Source organism: Triturus cristatus, chromosome 6 (assembly GCF_964204655.1).
Source record: "Triturus cristatus chromosome 6, aTriCri1.1, whole genome shotgun sequence".
In the NCBI taxonomy this organism is placed as follows: Eukaryota; Metazoa; Chordata; class Amphibia; order Caudata; family Salamandridae; genus Triturus; species Triturus cristatus.
In genome coordinates this window covers 642,950,732-642,969,717 of record NC_140589.1, presented here as the reverse complement: position 1 = coordinate 642,969,717, position 18,986 = coordinate 642,950,732, and positions in this window count along the sequence as shown.

Genomic DNA, 18,986 nt, shown 5'->3' with positions numbered 1-18,986 from the left:
TCACATTTTTACATCTAACCCCTTTAAATCTTCAAAGACAATAGAAAAAGAGGCTAAGGACCCTATTTAGACCATAGTAGTCATATTCGGTGATTCCTGTGCATTCAGAGGAGACTTCAACACAGTGCTCTAGTGAAGGCACAAAATGATTGTGGTACCTCTGTCAGGTTTCTGACAACAGCACGCCAAACTTTTTTGCTTTCCAAAAATAAAGTCCCAAAGCAGGAGTTTGTTTCTGAAAAGCAATAAAAGATGGACCTTACTCTCTGGCAGTTTTCTACTAGGATGAGGCATTAATTATTATTTTTTTTTGTAGGTCGTGACTGCAGTGGCAGTGAAAGACAGAAAAAAAGATCATCAGACCATGTCGGTCTGGTTCCCCCACTGTAAGTTTTCTGATGGTGGAGCCAGTGGGAACACCGCCCTCTCAGAATTCGAATTGGGTGGGCAGACAGGGAGTTTGGCAGATAGAGGACATTTGTTATGGAGAACCCTGTCTGCCAAACTCTAAATCAAGCCGAAAGTATTTTACTGCTGTATCCAAATATTTTTAAATCTCTTTAATAACTTTCAATCGATAGCCAATTTGTACTGACAGTAGACTTGGGCAATCTGCTGCAATCTACGGGTAAATGTAAGTCCAAAGACAGAGTTTATGCTTCATTTAAACTATGAACCTTTTCTGTGGTAATCCATAACTATACTGCATGAATGGAACAGACTTTTATAGGCCTGATGAGCCAATATAACATTGTGAAAATGTTGCTGCTATAAAAAATGATCTACATGTTAGAGCTAAAGAGCGTATGATTCCTATAAAATTTTGCAATAAATAGCTTCATCTGGAGGCACAACAAGAATGTGACATACCTCGCAATATACGATGCTCCCTTTAAGTCTCAGTAGCAGAGATCTTCCCTACTTTAGGTTTTATTGCAGGGCATTATTGAGGTTTGGGCTGCTCTGGCGAGTTCGTAACAATGGCCAGACATGGCCCCTTCATGATTTATTCCTTTCCAAACTAGCTGGTAAGGACCTTTTTCTGTTAATTAGAAAGTCAAATTCTTGAAATATTTATGCATAATTGGGTTTATATGAAAACAGCTGTGTGATTTAGAAATCTACCAAATATACCCCCTTATGAGGAAATCTAATGTTTTCTGAGGTTTTCATAGATTTCTGGTGGATGTGCTGCCTGAATTCTCAATCCAATAACTGAGCCAACTTGATACTTCAGACTCTGCATCAAGCTCAGGTTTTATAAACATTTACAACTTAGTGACTTCTTTTAAAAAATGCACACAACTGATATAAGCTTTGCCGAGATTCCTCCTATTGAGCAGCTCAATCAGCATGATGGCAAGTGTTAGAAATGTGGGTCTCTAGTTGGCAGAGGTAGGTACCTTTGTCCAAATAGGAACCCTTGCTTCTAGTCAGGGTAAGGGGGATACACTTCTAAAATAACCCCTGCTCATCCCCTTGGTAGCGTGACATGAGCAGACAAGCTTATCTCAGAGGCAGTATGTAAAGCATTAGGGAACACATACAGTAATACAGTGAAAACACTACAAATGGACACCACGCCAGTTTAGAAAAATAAGTAATCTTTATCTAAACCAAACAAGACCAAACTACAAAAAATCTACAATACAGTCATAAAAATATGACTTTCAAATGGTAGAAATAGTTCAGTCAAAGTACATTATAGATGCAACACTTTGCAAACAAAGTACCTTGGATGCGTCGCGCACACAAATAAAAAGCGCCACAGGGAAGGTGATGCGTCAGTTCCTTACACTCAGGGGAGGTGATGCATTGGTTCCTTACCGGAGAGGAGGTGATGCGTCAGTTTCTTACTGCGTCCCCCAACGATGCGACAGACCTGACGCCTCGATGCGATGATCCTGGTCGATGCATGGGTTCTTGCAGCCGCACAGCAGGGCTTGCGTCGGAATCGGTGCTGTGATCTCGGACTTCGGAGATTGGTGCACTCGATGCGGCGGTTTCTTGAGCACAGAATGTAAAAATCCCCCTCACTAAAAGATGCATTTTAACATTCTGAGTTCAGGCATACTAAACTTGATTTTCCTATCTGGTTCCCCGGGACAGTTATTTTTATAAGATGTTATATGCAAACTCCCCATTCTATCCTATGGGAACAGATAGCCATACAATAGTGAAAAGGGAAATTGGCAGTATTTCACTATCAGGACATGCCACACACACCAGGGCATGCTCTGCCTTTCACACACACTGCACCCTGTCCACGGGGGTACCTTGGGCCTACCTTAGGGGTGACTAACATGTAAGAAAAGGGAAGGGTAGGGCCTGGTAAGTGGATGCACTTGCCAAGTCGACATGGCAGTTTTAGACTGCACACCGATACTGCAGTGGCAGATCTGAGTCACATTTATAGGCTGCTTATGTGGGTGGCACAATCAGTGCTGCAGGCCAACTAGCAGCATTTGATTTACAGGCCCTGGGCACATACAGTGCACTGTACTAGAGACTGACTAGTACATCAAATATACCAATCATGGAAGCACCAATACATCATAACAATTTACAGGGAGAGCATATGCACTTTAGCAATGACCAGCAGCGGTAAAGTGCCCAGAGTCATGAAACCAACAAAAACAGGTCAGAAACAGAAGGCCACAAAGCAAAAAATCTGGGGATAAACTTAATGTAAAAGCCAGGTCTAACCACAAGCATTCGATTAACCAACTAAATCAATTATTTATAGAGAAGAGTGAATATAATTTAATGCACTCAGCAGGTAGATGGTCTTCTAAACTTGACATTCCTGTAACAATGTCTAAATTGACTGGCAGTATAAGAAACTAACATAACAATTTGTAGTCAATACAGGGAATCTTGAAACACATTTTTCAATTCAAAATACTTTATTGATTTTCAAGAGGGAAGACAAAAAAAACTGTAACAGGGTTAACATGAGATATGTAAGGCAAAATTATCACATATACAATCATAAAGTGAGATGATTATTATGCCTATATGGGTATCAAGACACTAACCCCAGTGATCAATAATAAAAGAAGAAAAGACAAGCCGAAAGGAAGTAAAAGGAAAAGTAAGAGAAGAGAAGGAAAGGGAGAGCAAAGGCTAATCGAGCGAGAACATTTATTTCCAAAATTCTAGGCATATGTTGGCACAAGAGTAGTCCGATATTGATAGGCCTAACATATAACAGCCTAGTACAGGTAACAATAATTAAATACAAATATTCAAGTGATACGTCAGTAAAGGCACAGGATATGATTCAAGGGCACACAGTAGTGTTCATGGAGGTTCGTAAGAGTCTAGATAAGTGTCCAAAGAGTTCCACATCAACATGGATGAAGGTTTCCACAGAGAGTTTTGTAATGTGATGTTATCTGCCCCTCTGAGGTGGGTGAGCCAGTTTATCCAGCCTTTATAAGATGTCTTACTCGTGTCCTTCCAGTTGGCAAGAACCATTTTCACCGCAGATGTTAGTAAAAGGTCAGGTAGAGCTATATCAGAATCAGTTCTTATATTCGCACTCAAGAAGGCCATAGGTAGGGTGGAGAATTCTTTGACTGAGGTACAATTAAACAAACTAGTTAAAAAAGCAAAATGTGTTTCCCTAAGCGACTTTTCTAGTGAACACTAAAAAATAAGACGGGCTAAATCCCCCATTTCTCGGTTATAGTTCCAACATGGTGCGTACACCTAATGAGAATAATCGGGCAGGAGTCCAAAATGCCTTGTGTAGTAGCCAGTATTTGGTTTGGGAGAGGACCGGGGAGATCGTATTATGTGAGACAGAGCTCCATAGTGTAGGCCATATCTGTTCATTTGGTGGAACCGAAGATTGTAGCCCCCAAAAGGCTATAGTCTTATCATTAATTTTAGAGGTCTTCGGACGGAAGAGTTTATAAATCTGCGAGACCTGGTGGCCCAGTTTGTTAATGTTTGTCACAAACAATGAGATTGATGGTTGGACAGTGGATAATTTAGTTTTTGAATGGGCCGTTCTGATTTTCAAGAACTTGTAGAATTCAATGTCAGCTAGGATATATCTCGATTGGAGGTCTGAGAATGTAACTGGGTATGAGGCGTTTTCTAGTTGATAAGGGAAAAGGATCCCTTTTTTGCTCCATTTGTCAAGGGATAGGTTTTTGCCTTTATACAATATTTTGCTATTGGACCAGAGTGATTCAGTTTTAGAGCATTTAATACTATTCTCCAGATTCTTATCAACCCTAAGGAGTGCAATTTTTGTTTTTTTTAAAATGGACTTGTAGGTATGTGGGTAAAACCTATTCGTTGTTAGGAGTACAAGAGGGCTTAGGTTATTGAGGATAGCCCTCTCCACCTCTAGCCAGACCAGGGTGTAGCAGGTAGGTGGTGAGATCCAATATGAACCTTGTTTTGCAAGGAAAGCCAACTGGTATATTCTGAAATACGCTAGATTTACCCCGCCTAGAGTTTTATCCAGTCTTAATTTTTTGATACTGATCTGTGCTTTCTTCACGCGCCAGAGGAATTTAGTGATAAGGATATCTAGTTTGTGATGGAAGTCATCTGTAAGGAGGAGCGGGAGCATACTGATGATATAATTAACCATCGGGGTGATCATCATTTTAATAGTTTTGATTCTGCCTTACCACGTGATGAATTTTGGTGACCAAGAGTCCAAAAGCTTCTTTATTTTTTCTAATATTGTTTTCTCATTCTGGTGTAGAGTATCTATTAAGTTACTACCAAATTCGATACCTAAGTATTTGATATAGCCTGTTTGCCATGTTAGCCCCGACTCTCCCAAGATATCCCTCGTACGGTGGACATTTAATGGTTTGAGTTCTGATTTCTCTTTGTTAAGTTTATAACCTGAGTAGCTGGAATATTCCGTGATTGTATCCGTCAAGGCTGCAATTGATGTCTTCGTTTATTCTGTTACTATTATTATGTCGTCAGTATAGGCGGCTAATTTTATTTGGACGCCAGTGATATCCACCCCCTTAATGTTCAAATTTAATTTGATGTCGTGGATCAGGGGTTCCAATGCCAGGAAGAATAAGGATGGAGATAGGGGGCAACCCTGTCTAGTACCCTGTTGCACAGGGAAGGGTTCGGTTCAGAGAGTGAACCATTAACGACGATACGGGCTGATGGTTTCCCATAAAGGCCATAACCTTACGGATATAATCCTCGACTAAATTGAAAGAATGCATACATCATTCCAAAAAAGCGCAGGAGACCCTATCAAAGGCCTTCTCAGAGTCTAATGTGATAGCTACTGCTGGCTCCGGTTTAATGGCAGCTTACTCTACAATGTTGCACAACAGACAGGTGTAATTGTTAGACATACATGTATGTAGGAAGCCAACCTGAGAGTTACTTATGAGCTTTGGAAGAGCAGAGTTGAGTCTGACAGCTAAGATCTTAGCATATATTTTGCAGTCTATGTTAATAAGGGATATAGGTCTATAGTTTTTCGGTGATGGGTGATCCTTCCCCTCCTTCGAAATGACTATTATGTTAGCTTCCGACATAGTGTTTGACGTGGTCCCTTTCGATGCTGTGTGGTTAAAAACTTGGTTCATGGTTGGTTTTAGCTGGTTTAGGAAGGTCTTGTAAAAAGAGGCTGTAAAACCATCTGGCCCAGGGGCTTTGTTGTCTTTTAATGATTTAACTGCCTTTTCAATTTCTGTAAGATTAATTTCCTGTCCTAACCTAATTGTATCTTCTCTAGTTAGTTGTGGTAAATTGAGTCTGTTGAGAGAGTACGCTACAGGCGGGTCTTTGTAGCAAGCTGTTTCAGTTTGGCTGTAACCTCGGAGTTCTCAAATGTCCCAGGTGTATGGCGAGTAGCTGAACTCATCCAAGTTTTTATTATGTTTTTTTGGGACTTGTAGTCCTGGTGTTATGGGATTAAAGGGGTGCAAATTTCAGAATGCATAGAAAAAAATTGGACTGATTGAACTGCTCGGGCATTGAACTGGTAAACTTGAGAGCCCCGTCTGTGACTTGTAAGAGGATAGACGAGCAACTTCTCCTCAGGTGCGTTCTTAATAATAATTCTCTGAAGACACTGACAAACAGACGACAGTGCAAATCTTACCTGCTGCTGTCTTGTTGGGGCTGCAAGTCCTGCCGTGAGGGGAACGGCGTTTTCACCATCGACTCCCGCCTGGAGGGCTGCGAATCTCTGGCATCGCCGTGAGGGGAACGGCCAGCGATACTTCACCTCCCATAATCCCCGGTCCCCGGCGCCTGTCATCCACGTCATCAGGCTGCGCCAGGGGGGATTAAAGCCCGCCTCCACACCCGCAGCGCGGGACGCGTACAAATCTTACCTGCTGCTGTCTTGTTGGGGCTGCAAGTCCTGCCGTGAGGGGAACGGCGTTTTCACCATCGACTCCCGCCTGGAGGGCTGCGAATCTCTGGCATCGCCGTGAGGGGAACGGCCAGCGATACTTCACCTCCCATAATCCCCGGTCCCCGGCGCCTGTCATCCACGTCATCAGGCTGCGCCAGGGGGGATTAAAGCCCGCCTCCACACCCGCAGCGCGGGACGCGTACAAATCTTACCTGCTGCTGTCTTGTTGGGGCTGCAAGTCCTGCCGTGAGGGGAACGGCGTTTTCACCATCGACTCCCGCCTGGAGGGCTGCGAATCTCTGGCATCGCCGTGAGGGGAACGGCCAGCGATACTTCACCTCCCATAATCCCCGGTCCCCGGCGCCTGTCATCCACGTCATCAGGCTGCGCCAGGGGGGATTAAAGCCCGCCTCCACACCCGCAGCACGGGACGCGCGCGGGCGGCGCCGGGCTAAGCCCGGGCAAAGGGCGGGCCGTCTGAGGCCGTCAGAGGCAGGAGAAGGCAGGGCAGGGCTACGGATCTAAGATCATCGTTTAATTTGTAAGTGAACAGTCCTAAAATATCTTGTCTTAAAGTTATTGTATAAGTTCATACTCATGTCGAAACCCAAATCATCCAACCATCTTGGTGCTGGGGATAAGAGGACAATGGACAACTATTTGGTAAAAGTTGTAAATAAGATTAATAATGATCGGAGACTTTCATTGGGCAGATCTAATTTAGACACTTCCCCAACGGATATTCTAGCTCCCAATACTGAAATACCCGTCGAAAGCAGTACAGTTACTATAGACAATGCTGATGGGATTACTGTTGCACTTTCTGTCTCAGATATAGTTGGAAGCATTGATGAACGCACTTCCCAATTGAATTCTTCTATCACATCGACTATAGCATCTGGTTCTAAAATCATTCTAACCCCCTCCCCGATGCAGAGGAAAACACGGGCATGTAGGAAAGCACCAGCAAAGAGAGTGGTGATCCACAAGCCAAAAAAACAGGGCTCCTATCAACAAGGAAGGGGGGCTTTACCGGAGCTGTCCAAAGAAATATCAGGGACAAACGATAATACAGAGGGGGTTTCTCTGCATGCAGCCACCATAGGACATTTGGTCTCAATTTTTGAGACCAAACTAGAGTCTATAATTAGTCCTTTGATGGCAAAATTAGATATAATATCGGCAGAAGTTGACAATTTAAAGGGCCTCCTGGCCTCTTATGAAAAACGACACTCTCCCCCCGCGTTTACCCCCGTTTCTGTCGGTTCAGCCCACACCCACTATAAGCCCACAGAGGGTGCCAAGGAATCTACTTTACATTTGCTTGGTACACACAATGCGGGAGCTCCACAGGGACTAGGGGACAGTATTCAGTCGAGTCAATCCATACACGAATCATCCACTGCAATATCAGTTTTGGCTCCACCTACATTAGCCACCTCTGCAGGAAAAGTAACTTCTGCACACACATGCTTAAGTAACAATCAGAAGCATGTAGTCAGGGAAGATGTTGATCATATTAAACATAAGAAAAATCATATTGTTAACCTTCCACCACAGTGTGCCCCTTATACAGTTGTATTGATTAATGTCCCGGAGGCAGACTCTAGTATGCCTAACTCTAGCCAGGAATCTCATGATTCTTTAAAAAATAAATCACTTGCTTGGCTTAACAAAAATTGTGGATTTCCGCTGTCATTTTCACAAGACATCTTATCTACCCGCCGAGTCAGTTGGATAGGAGAAGGCAGGAAAACTACTACAGGGGACTGTATCCTTGTTAACTTTAAATACCCACAACACGTGGCAACTGTCCTCTTAAGAGCCGCCTCCCTACCCAACCAAGTTAACTTGGTTTCTGTTAGACCTTTAGGATATTTTTACAGCTATTTAGATGGCCCACAAACACTAAGGTCTCAACAGTTTGAGCAGTATGAACCCGGTTTAATCAGGGGTGGGGCTAGTTATTTTCCCCTTTTGCCACCAAGAGCCCCGCAGTATCATAATAGAGGGAATATACAGTTTAATGAGGAATTCGGTAGGCAAAGGGACTACACCATTCCCCTTTTCAACCGTTACTCTGCCCTGTCCTCATTGGAGGAAAACGACTGACTGTCCAATATTTCTATGAACACGAATGAGAAATCAGTTAGTGGTATCTGCTCTGATACTGTAGCGACTATCCCCCCCTCACCTTTGCCTGAATCTAACAAGGCAGAAGTTGTTCTGGAGAACATAGGAACTAATAAGACACAGAATTGTCGTACCATTGCAGATCCTTCTTTAAATCTTGACCTTACCCTGGTAGACCCAGCAAATGATCACACATGGGTTAAGCGTGATCTGGATACAGGTTACCACGTTGTCACGTGGAATATTGCCGGTCTGAAGAGGAAGTTAGACTCCCCTTGGTGGAAGGATTTTATTAATATTGGGTACGATATAATATGTCTTCAGGAGACGTGGTGTGAGGAACCTATTTTTATTGAGGGATATTTAGCATACAGCTTGAATGCAGTGAGTTCAATTGCAGGAAGAGCTAAAGGAGGCCTCTTGCTTTTAATATCCACCAAACTAAAAACCTGCAAAGTTAAAAGTTGTGTTTCAGTGGATGCCCATTCCCAGGTGTTACGTCTAGAGTTTGACAAAGGGAAAGATTTGTTGTTGATAAATTTTTATAATAATGTTTTTACTGCCGATAGAGGTAATATCCTGATTGATCTTGAAAAAGAAATTGAGAGGACTCAGGCAGTTACAGGCCACCAATCTATAGTTCTTTGGTTGGGTGACTTTAATATAAATCCCTGTCCTCATGCCCCGAGTAACTCATGTGGCTTCACTAGGGAGAGTGGTAACATGGAGGAAAATGATGGAAATGATGGTTTACACTTCCCACATTGTACGTATGGCACTATCCTTAATATGATGTTAGCAAAATTTGACTTGGATATGTTAAGTTGCACGAAGAATAGTAACAATGTTAACTGTCCAACATTTACCGGAAGAGGAGCTAACTCATATATTGACCACATTTTATTGTCCAACGATTGTGCATACTCCAACTTGTGTGTTAATGAACAAATTCTAAGTGATCATAACAGCATCTCTGTATCACTGCACTGTTGGGGTTCCAAAAACGTGGATGCTAATAATAGGATCAATTTTATCGAGGCTGTAAGACCCAATGGTTTCAGGATTAAATGGTCCAAGGTCGTTCCACATGAGTTGTTGGAGGAGGTTTTAAGAAAGTGTACCTTGGAGATAACCTATTGTATTAGCGACGAGGTACATTCGCAAGTTATATTGAACCACCTACGTACAATTAGTGCTACAATTGATAATTTACTCACAAAGCCGCATAAGGGGAAAAGAGTAATTAACACTGGCTGGTTCGATAAAAGTTGTACACATGCTCTTCATGCCCTAAAGCAGGCGATGAGCATTAAACCACGCGATTGTACAGCAATTAAATCTTGTCGTTTTGCTTATAAAACATCGCTTACTAGAAGGAAAAAAGCTCTTCAAGAGGAGGCTTGGTATAAACTCAGCTGTGCGGCTGAAATAAATGATAGCAAGTTATACTGGCAGACCATAAACAGTCCCTTCTTAAAAGATGACTCAGTGCCTGAAATTACCTCCCATGTCGACTGCCAATCATGGATGCACCACTTTTTAAATATTTTTAATCCGGATAGGTTAATTTTAGATTCCCATATGGACAATGAGTATACCTGGCCTAGATTGCCTTTAGATATTGGTCTTGATGAGGTTTATGAAGGCCTACGCAATAGTAAGGGCGGAAAGGCACCTGGCCCGGATGGAGTCCCGCTGGATTTGTATAAATCCGAATTAGATCTGTGGGCACCGATCCTGACTAGGTTTTTTAATGCAATAACGGAGGGCCAGATGCCAACTTCCTGGGGCCAGTCAATAATTATTCCTCTTTTCAAGAAGGGATCAAGGTCCGAGGCAAGTAATTATCGTCCCATTTCTCTATTAGACGCTTCGATAAAAATATTGAGTAGAATAATCTTAAAGAGACTTGAGACATGGGCCGAAGAAAACTCGATAATTTCAAGGGCGCAATACGGATTTAGGAAAGGTCTGGGGACTCAGGAACAGTGTATTAATTTAGATCTCTTAATACACAAATACACTGTTGCAAAGGAGGGGAATCTCTTCCTCTGTTTCGCAGACCTAAGCAGCGCCTTTGATCTTGTAGATCATAACATCCTTTGGGACACATTGTTAGATCTCGGAGCTCCCAAAGAGTGTGTTTTCTTTCTGGCTCGGTTATATTCTGACCTTTCATGCAAAGTACGCTTTGGTCCTATGGGAGAATGTACACCTTTTTTTAAAGTTGCAAGAGGGATTCGTCAAGGGTGCGTTTTGGCCCCGTTTTTATTCTCTTTATTTATAAATGAAATTGATTCGATTTTAAGTAAATTATCCTCAGACGCCCCCTTGATCAACGGTAGCGTTACCCCTATTTTATTATACGCAGATGACGCAGTTCTTATCTCACGTACACAGAATGGTTTGCAACGCCTCATAGATAGATTTGTGCTATTTACCAAAGAGAGGAAATTGATCATTAACAAAAGTAAGACTTTTGTTATGACCTGTGGAAAGAGGGCGAAATCCAATTCCTCCTTCTTTATTGATAAAGTTAAAATTCAACCGGTTAATAGTTTTTGTTATCTAGGGATAACATTTGCAGGCAACGGGAAATGGACGAATGAAGACGAGAATGTAAGGTTAAAGATGAATAGAAACACCAATAGTATTTTTAGATTTGCAGCTAAGCTAGGACAAAGGAGTGTGAAAGACATGCTAGCAATTTACAAAGCTAGGTGTATTTCATCTGCTTTGTATGGGGCAGGAGTCTGGGGGCATCATTCTGTTAATGGCTTACAGAATGATGAAAATAAGTTTTTGAAGAAACTGTTATGCGCCCCGTCCTCGGCTCCCAATATCTTAACTCATATGGAGGCTGGTATTGACTTCATTGCGGATTTAGCTGCATTACGCCCATTACTTCTTTGGCGCTCTATCTGGTCCAAACCTGAGACTGCATTTACACAAGCAATCATTAAGGATTGCTTGAAACTTGATAATCTATCTCGTATTCCCTGGTTGAGTTATATTTATCACTGGTTTAATCTTTTGTTTGAATGTAACATCTGTCTGAATCCCGAAGCTGCTGCACTGATACCAAAGAAAGACATTAAGTCTAAGTTCCTAGCATTCAAGAAGTTGGCTAGAGAAAATCAGTCTAAAAATCTAACAACAGTTGCTTCTTATCTTGACTTGAATTTAAGGCCAGGTTTTCAGACATATCTTGCCACCGTGACTTATAACTCACACAGATTTGTCTTAACCCGTTTAAGGCTTGGAATTGTACACCATCTAGTCTCCTTCCCAGATATTAAGATTAAATCTAATATGCTGTGTCCCTGTGATAACATGTCTAAACAAAGCTGCTGCCACTTTTTATTGTTCTGTAAATTTTATTGTCATTTTAGGAAATTTTACTTGAAACCTATCCTTTTAAAAAATAATATACGTTCCACTAAATCAGCAATGAAGTTCCTAATAACTCTAGAAAGTCCTGATACCTGTTTTTTCGTGGCATCCTATGTGCTGAAATGCATGAATATCAGGAAGTCTATAGTCTGCACCGATTAATTTTATCTAGTCATGTACCTTGTATATAGTGACATTGTCCAGATTTTGATATGAAATTGTAACTTGAAGCAAAATTTTTGATGAATTATGTATTGTGGGACTGTTACCATATTTAGCACTTTTGTACATTTGCACTTATTTGTTAACTTTCATGGAATTTACACTTTATTTCAACCACAATGTGGATTCTTAGATGGAAGACTATCAAGTCTAAGGAAAGAACTATGCACTTTAATAATGTGTAAATATGGTCTTTTGTTTCTGTCATTGTGTATAAGACATTTTGTCTTATATGTATTTTTAAATGTTGTTCTGCTTATATGGTTGTATTTTACATACCGAATAAAGCTTTTGAACTGAACTGAGTCTGTTGAGATATTTGGTACATTCCTCTAAGTTGAGGGTCTGATCATTTTTGTAGAGTTCCTGATAGAAGTCTTTATTCGTTAGAGTCTTTAATGGATGAAATGACAAACTGGTTCCATTTCTGCTTTAGATAGGAAACAAGAAGTGTCCCTGCTTGATTAGCTTCACATAGGTTAAGGGCTTTATATTTATTAACCCACACCCCTGCACTCTCACTTAAGATTTTGTTGTATTTGTATTTCTTTTGTGTTAGTATTGCGAGGATCTTACTATCGTATAAAGATGTAGCATGAGACAGTTCTAAGTTTTTGATCTCCTGTTCAAGCTGAGTTAATCTCAGATTTGTACTCTTGTTGATTTTTGTCTTGATTTCAATTATTGTGCTCCTAATGGTAGCTTTCAGCACATCCCAGAGTGTATCAGAGCTGGTCTCAGGATTGTCATTGTGTTTAAGGTAGTCTATTATAGCATCCTCAATCTTCTTTTTATCTGCAGGAGCCGAAAGTACATCGTTATTAAAGCGCCATCTCTTTGGTACGGAATCGTTGTGGCACCCAGCCAATTTTAGGCTAATACATGAGTGGTCAGACACTTGCCTTGGGGATATGTCTGAGTGCTCAATTAGTCATTTGCGAGAGCCGGAGATGAGAATATAATCTATCCAGGTGTATGAGTTGTGATTATTAGAGTAGAAGGTGTAGTCTCTTGTGTCTGGATGTTGGAGGCGCTACACGTACTTAAGGTTAAATTTGGAGCAGATATTTTGGAGTACAGCATGTGAGTTCGTAGGGTGGTAATGACAGGTGGATTGACTATCTGTTATAGGTCTAATGAGATGTTAAAATCCCCTGTTACCACAATGAGGTCATCTTGGGGGAAACCTTCCAGCGTGTTGGATACCTCAGACCAAAAAATTGGATCATCAGCGTTGGGGCCATATATGTTTGCTACGTGAATTAGATCCTCCCCCTTTCTCAGATGTGTGACCAAAAGTCTACCCTCATTATCGTGAGACTGGGAATCTAGCGAGAAGTTGGATTTTTTTTCTATCAGTGTAATTATCCACTGTTTCTTTTTATCAGCAGGAGAGCAGGCCATTTGTGAGATCCAGTTACCTCTAATGAGTTTGGCATTGTCCAAAGACAGCTTTGTCTCTTGTAATAGAATCACATCACCTTTAGTTTTGGCCAGATAATCCAGAATTTTCCGGTGTTTCATTGGGTGGTTAAGACCTTTGACATTTAGGGACACTATATTTAGGTCAGTTGCCAGGGTAAGTGTGTTATTGTGGGCCATAAGATAAGAGGTTATGTAGTAGGTACATCAAGTATAATAGTAAGAAACCTAGAAGCGCTACCTGGATCCAGGAGGGAAAAGGTGACAATAGCTGACAACAAGCCCCCCCAATAGGGAACAATTAGAATGCATTATCCAGGTACTTTGTATACAGTCTAAAACAACTTTTTCGGATACTCTTGTGTGCCAGATCTCACTAGTTGTCTATGCATCAAGGAGTGACAAGCACATATTAGAGAAGGAAAAGAGGTGAAAAAGGGAAAAGAAGCTGGAAGATAGAGAAAGTAAAAACCGAGAAACCCCAAGGTGGATATTCAGTCATTACAGGAAGCATTCTGCAACCTCTGGAGTTCCTCCCTCCCCACCCACACTCGCCCCTCCCACCCCTCCTATCCCTGAAAACCTCGTATGTAGGAGGCGCGACGGCAGGATCGTCATTCCGTCTCTCGGAGATTGACTGATTGTAATAGGCTAAATAGTAAATCTCCCTAAGTCTCTACGTGACTTTGATTACAGCAAGGCACTAAAAGAGATGTAGACCCCAAAGCAATGAATCTACAGACATTTGACATTCCAAATTACAGTGCACATAGACATAGTTGATTAGTAAAAACTATAAAAAGATACGAGTATAGGCCCATAAAATCTATGACAACTTCACTTGTAGTGATGCCAGCATCACAAAGTGTGTGTTAACACGAGGTAGGTAATGGTTTAAAACACTTAGCCTGACCGATGATGGTACTGATTCCTAGTTCATCCTGTGCTCAGGTCTGGAGAAGATCTTGTTTTGTTATTGGCGGATTGAGCCTATTATTAACTGTGTTTAGGTCAGCCCTGACAGCCTCTATTTCAAGTTGAATAGCGTCAGTGGTTTGCTTTGTGGATTTACCTTAGTCATGGACATCCGCCAGTTTTTTTAGAATCATGTCTAGGGTGCTGTTAATGTCCGGTTTTATTTTGAGTGGAGAGTCCGAGAGTACTGGGTCTCCTTTACTCCATTTTTGCTGATGTCGTTTAGATTCTTTGTCCGCCAGTATTTTGTGGGATATTTTTGTGGGATTCCTGAGTGAATTTTTGTGCTTCCAGAGATCATTCTGCTAGTATCCCCCAAGCCGAGACACCGTGATAACGTGATTCCCGTATTCCGGCTTGCGTTCTGTCAGGGGCTAACCCTTATCTACCAAGGCCCTTGGTGGCTTTTTCTGCGGGTCACTGCCCGAAGCGCTGTGGAGTTTAACATGATTGGGTAACCTTTATGAGAGGTAGAATGCGGGTCGCTTGAGAGATTAGCGCGGAGATGTCAATCTGCTACAAATCCCAGGCTGTTATTGTGTAGGTTCCTTTGCGCTGGGCAGGAGAGTGTCTGTTTGTTGCATTTTGCTCTTCACAATTGCACTCTTGCACAGTAGTACCCTTTGCATGTTTAAAACTAATGGCTTGTTGGCTGGCGCTATGTATCTACACAATCTAATTATTGGGGGCCCTCCCAACACTGATGGGGATTTTTCTGTATGTATGGCTTGATTTACTGTGGGCTGGCATTCAAGCGCATACCAAGCACTAACTAGGAGTCAGCGTCAATTAGCTACTGCTTCTTAGGCTTCCGGGATAACAAAGAGCCAGCCTGCTGTGCATCGGTTAGATAGCGTCTAGACTTCTACCCTCAATGCAGTTGCTCTGGCGTAATGCCAATACTCCGATGGGGTAGACGCTCAAGATGTCATAATGGCCGCCATGTTGGAGTCAGGCAGGTTTGCGCTGGTTCAAGACAATAATAAAAAGGTGCACAGCTAGCAATACTTTATGGCATTGACAGATCTGCTGGTATGTTGATAAAGCAGGTGGTCACTTACGTTGTTAGTTGAGCTGGCGTGTCTGGAGGCCCAGACCTTATCAAGGTCTATGTTTGGCAGGTGCCATTTTGTAGAGACTCAGTTCTCGGCGAGCGGCCGTGCCAATTTTGTTTTGCGCTTAAATTGAACACTCAGTAAACATTCATTGGTCTCATTTTGTGCAGCTATCACTCCGCTTACAATCCTGGTTAGCCTGTATCAGTCATCAGCATTTTGTTTCGGTGCAGAGCTCACAGCTCATAAATGTCATTTTGCCTGCCGCTTTCATGACTTCGGGAGAAATTAGGCTGCGTGTAATCGGACAGTTTCCTCAGGTGCCCAATAGTTCCTAGATGTAGTGCTCGCTAAAGTGGCGAAGTCGTTCCCCAAGCACTGGTTGGTTTGGTTAAAACACATTATAAATGTACACATGACCTCTATTGCACCGCAAAGTAATTTCAACAATTGGGATGTGGATCGAAATCTTTTTATCTTTGCTGTAACATGGATAATGCTGACCTTGTTTAAATATTCGATGATAGCATCAAATTGTTAGAAAGTTGGACAGTAAGTCGCTGGTTTATGGAGCACGACCCTGTACCCAATAAAAATCTTGCAGAGCTAGGCATGCTGAGGCTATTTCTAATTAATTAGAGGGCATTGTGCTTGTGGTAGTTATTGGCCATCTCTGTACTGTTTAATATTAACTCGATAAAAAGCCACCTCTAATTACTTTGTTGTTGAATTACTGAGGCAATTGGGTGAATGGTTGCTCCTTGTCCTTCCGGGCCGCACTATGCTGAAATAGTCATCTAAAGGACTTAACATTCATTAGTATTACCCCACACCTTTACAAAATATTCATATACAGCTGTTCTCATTGTACTACAATATTATCTAATATAATATGTTACATGCATCACAGAAATTGCAATGTAAACTAAAACAGAACAGATAATTTAGGGGGTCGTTACGATGGCAGATGGACTTCAGTCTGTCCGCCAACATTGCGGTAGTTGGACCGGCCGCCTATAAAGCAGCCTACCCACCAACCGCATTAGGATGTGACCGCCACTGAGGCGGTTGCATTGCCTTTCTACTGTAGTTCAGCGGGGATGCGGTTAGCAGACCCCACTGCAATACAAAAAAAAGCCACTTGCATATCCCTGCACTACGTGGCAGGCACCATGCGGTGCCTGCCACATGGTGAAGGGATATATAGGGGGGCACCGAGTCCATTTCTGCTGGGTTGACTGCCGCGAAATTACCGTTGAAATGGAATGTCATTATCCAGACGGCGGTGCTTGATAGGCACCATTTGCAATGCTGGGCAATGCGGCTACTGAGACAGGTAATCGGAAAATAACCACCTGTTGGAACTGTGTCAGTCGGTCTTTCCATCCGCCTCATTTCCACCCGCCATTGTATTATGGTGGACGGAAAACTGCAGTATGATGTCAGAGGGCCCGCCACCAACGGGCTGTAGGTTGGGGGCCATTGTAATCACTCCCTTCGTTTCTATGATTGTTTGTTCTGTCGATTTTTGATATTATAGGCTTCTGTTGTGCATTTACTTTCTTTAAAATTAGAAAGTCTTTATTGTGATTTATTTTATTTTATAGTTCACTTTTTATTTTATTTGTAGTGAAGTAAAAAGACAAGGAGCAGTTGACATCTAGTTCGCTCAGCTAGGGTAATATATTATTTTTTAATGCTTCTCAGAAACCTGTCTTTCCGAATGAGAGGAATTTGCTCGTACTTGACAGCCCAGGTTTAACATATTTTTGTACGTATCTACTAGTCTGCTGTTTCTTCATGCTTCAGACTGTGGCCAACATTACCAGATGCAACTGCCTTTTTAACTCTGCATCAGTGGGATTGATGCAAACTAGCTCAGATTTAAAGCACTATTTACCCTAGAAATCTGAGAATGAATACAATTTCTCTATTTGATGAGATACATTTAGATTTTCGCACAATGTGATGGTCATGTTTTTCATTTATAGGGCATGAATTTTGGAAGGCTATGAGAGAGGGCATTGTCTTGATATGGACTGTGTCTGAGTGCCTGTGCTTCTCAAACAGAATATTCACTTGAGCCCTACAAGTTTCATTAATGCTAACATTGGCTCACATTTGATAGCTTGGCCTTAGCAACACGGTGATCATCAGAGAACATATGTGTCCTGTGTGTAACAAATCAACCAAATAATAAAAGTCAACAAAGCATATTGTAATAAAAAGAGTAATGGAAATAATTCACGAAACTGAACAAAATAATTGTAGGCAAAAAAGATACATGATCTATTGAAAGAGAATGCAAAATGGAAATGTTCGAACCGGGATTCCCTAGTTGGCTGAGGTAGGTACCTTAGGCCAAGTAGGGACCCTCTCTTCTACTTCAGGGAAGGGTAGGACACCTTCTCAGATAGCCCCTGCTCACCCCCATGGTAGCTTGACACAAGCAGCTAGGCTTATCTTCAAGGCAAATGTGTAAAGTATTAGCAACCACGCTCTCAGTGACCCAATGATGACACCACAAAAAGACTCCACATGAGTTTCATAGAAAAACAAGTATATGTTTATATGAAAAGATATACAAGGAAACCACACAATCACAGGACACTCCTCACGAAGGTCTCAGACTGCACAAATCACACGCACACAGCATCGCTGACACTCACTTGGACTCCGGGTGCACATGATCACAGGACAATCCTCACAAAGGGCTCAGGCTGCAAAAAGCACACGCACACAGCATCACTGAGATTCGCTTGGACTCCAGGTGCTCACGATCACAGGGCACTCCTTAGGAAGGTCTCAGGCTGCACAAAGCACATGCACACAGTATCGCTGAGACACTTCTGGAAACTTTTGTGTTCCTCGGTTTCCACAACAGGGAGCCAGCTCTCCTCCGGCCCTTGGGGTTAAGTTACTTCAGGACACAGCACAGTAAAGTCCTTTCAAGCAGGGGGACACAGCACACAGTAAAGTCCCTTTAGCCTCTCCTTGGTTAAAGCAGCAAACTGTAGGTCAGCCCCAGAACACACAGCAAGGGTCACTCCTTTCCTTCAGTCTATTCAGCTGTTTCTTCCTTGGCAGAGGTTCCTCTTGACCACGAAGTAGCTTCAATCCTTTACAGTCTTGAACAGTTCCATTCCCAATCCAGGGGTTTCAGCTCTCATAGTTATACCCCTAAATGTCTTTGAAGTCTTTGTGTTCAGGGGGGCACTGACCCCTGTCCAAACCAGTTCTGGGTGTCTCCCTGCCAGTGACACCTTCTTCCTTTGATAATAGGGGTCTGGATCCTTAATCACTCAGCAGGAGTTGGAGCCATTGTTTTATGGCAGCAACCCAGGCCTCTTCACCTCCAGGGGCTACTCCTCCCCACTACACTCCAGATGCAGGTCAGCCTGTTGCTGTTTCAGCTCCTC